This window comes from Oncorhynchus kisutch, linkage group LG6, assembly GCF_002021735.2.
Source record: "Oncorhynchus kisutch isolate 150728-3 linkage group LG6, Okis_V2, whole genome shotgun sequence".
In the NCBI taxonomy this organism is placed as follows: domain Eukaryota; kingdom Metazoa; phylum Chordata; class Actinopteri; order Salmoniformes; family Salmonidae; genus Oncorhynchus; species Oncorhynchus kisutch.
Window position 1 is genome coordinate 41,516,604 of NC_034179.2, and position 2,634 is coordinate 41,519,237.

A 2,634-nucleotide genomic window follows, 5' to 3' on the forward strand; every position below is an offset into this window, starting at 1 on the left:
TCTGCATGTGTGGTTCCCACCGGGAAGCATGGAGGAGGAGGTGTGATGGTGTCTGTGATTTATTTAGAATTCAAGGCACACTTAACTAGCATGGCGACCACAGCATTCCACAGCGATACGCCATCCCATCTGGTTTGCGCTTAGTGGGACTATAATTTGTTTTTCAACAGGACAATGACACAAAATACACCTCCAGGCTGTGTAAGGGCTATTTTACCAAGGAGAGTGATGGATTGCTGCATCAGATGACCTGGCCTCCACAATCACCCGACCTCAACCCAATTGAGATGGTTTGGGATATTTTGTACCACAGAGTGAAGGAAAATCAGCCAACAAGTGCTCAGCATATGTGGAAATTCCTTCAAGGCTGTTGGAAAAGCATTTCTCATGAAGCTGGTTAAGAGAATGCCAAGAGTGTGCAAAGCTGTCATCAAGGCGAAGGGTGGCTAGTTTGAAGAATCTAAAATAAAACATATTTTGATTTGTTTAACACTTTTTGGTTACTTAATGATTCCATGTGTTATTTTATAGTTTTGATGCTTTTACTATTATTCTACAATGTAGAAAATACAAAAAAATAAAGAAAAACCCATGAATGAGTAGGTGTGTCCAACCCTTTCAAATTTGTGATTGACTTAGTGTTGTTGTTTGACTATTGCTATTTTTGTATAACGTACTTTCAGATCACTGAAACCTGATGTGGTGGAAGTTGTCAAACCAGATCAGAACGGCTGTCACGTGTGCTCCCTCTCCGGCCTCTAGGTCCCCAGGCTGCTCATTATGGCGCACACCTGTCACCGTTGTTACGCTGACCTGCTTGTCGACAGACTCACCTGGACTCCATCACTTCCCTGATTACCTTCCCTTTGTATGTCACTCCCTTTGGTTCCTTCCACAGGCATCATTGTTTCTGTTTCACGTCTGTGTTCATGTTTCTTGTTTTGTATTATGTTCCTTTTATTTCATTGAAACACTCCCTGAACTTGCCTCCTGACTCTCAGCGTACATCATTACAATTCCAACGAACTACCTTTAGGGACTGACGGAGAAGGATGTACAGGTTTTTGATCAGGTAAAAATGATTGTCCGCTGTTATTTTCTGGCCCTCCAAGAGATATGTAAGAAATGTATTTGTAATATGAAATATAATTGCATGTAATCCTGTCATCAGTCAAGGTGAGACTGAACATGGACAAGTCTCAGGAGAAATGGAAGGAGAGCTACCGGAGAAGAATCAAGAAGGGGACCAAGTGCTACGACATCCAGGCAAATTACTTGGTTATTACTTGGTTTAGAAGAAGGACGAAAGGAAGGTGAGACCTGGGAAACCTCGCTGCTATTTTGCTCCTAGCTGGCGTCACCATCTGCTGAAGTGAATATAAAAAATCTCATAACTATTTTCATTGCACACAATACCCTGAAGCTAGTTTTAGTTTCCCTAACACTGATATTTTGCTCTTGCCTTTCTAGGCTTACCTCGTGGAAGCCAACAATATTATGCAGTTGGATGGTCGACCACTGGAAGCACTGCCGCCCTACACTTCAGTGAAGTCCCATAGACAAAGTATATTAAACTTTGGTTGACATTTATAGGTAGGCTATACCTTCCAAAGTACTTATCTCCCATTTTATAACACTGCACGAATGCATCACATTTTCTCACAGTAAAGTGTAACCTGTGCGTTTGCTTGTTTATACGTCTCCGTCTCCTACCCTGTTCCCGTTCTCCAGGAGCTAGGGGTTCTGCCCAACACCCAAATGTGGATCCACCTGATATCCTCCATTACCAACTACCCTCCAACTTTTCATTACATCATCTACAGCGATGTTGTCATTATCTGCTAACAAAGTTATTGCTCTATCATACTGGGCACATAATAGGTGAGATACACCGATGAACTAAAAACACTAAGAACAAAGAGATCAGTAGTGCCTGGACTTGGCTGTCTCCCTCTTCAAGCCCCCCTTCTGAGACTGGCTACCTGTTGAGAACACAGACAGAACCTCCCACCCACACAGCAACCACGTTCTCTATATTCCACACACCAGAATTCAGTATTTTAGTCTGTGGTTGCCATATGAGTGCACAAAATAATCTGTGAAAATAAATTAATGACACAACTGTAGCAAAAACCATCATTGTTTGTATTAAAATTTTAAATATTGGCAGGTTGGTTTTCACAGCTGTTTCACACTGTGTTCATTATTGTACGTTGTAAGGTATCCTTTGGTGGTATTTATTTGTTCCACATTATTCATTGTTGTATCCTAGGACCTACAATAGATACATATATACTCAACCAAAAGGGTGAACTAATGAGATATGCGAGAGAGAATATTAATCATAGAACAAAAGTATTACCAAAAGTAGTATTTCACTGTAGGGAAGGGCAGTGAAAGGTTATTGGAATCTGTGTGGGTAGCTGGACAGGTAGGATGACTGACAACAGTGAAGGTGAACAGGTGGTCACGTGTCAGGTGACAGAGGAATGGATGAGATTGAGGCAGGAATTCCTTTAACCACAAAGTGGTATATTTACTGGGTAGTTTGTCTGTACTGCATAACAAAGGAAAGAGAATAACATGTATCCAATCCAATTCAAATCAGAAAGTCAAATCATAAATCATTCTCAT

The 2,634-nt window shown here is 41.2% G+C and overlaps 1 long non-coding RNA gene across 1 annotated transcript; it reads left to right on the forward strand.

Annotated features, from left to right (window-relative positions):
• Positions 1–912: 912 nt before the first annotated feature.
• Positions 913–2,111, forward strand: LOC116374297 (uncharacterized). Its single transcript, XR_004210152.1, has 4 exons — positions 913–1,072; positions 1,172–1,313; positions 1,471–1,593; positions 1,732–2,111. It is a non-coding gene; the product is annotated as an uncharacterized LOC116374297 (long non-coding RNA).
• Positions 2,112–2,634: the final 523 nt, after the last annotated feature.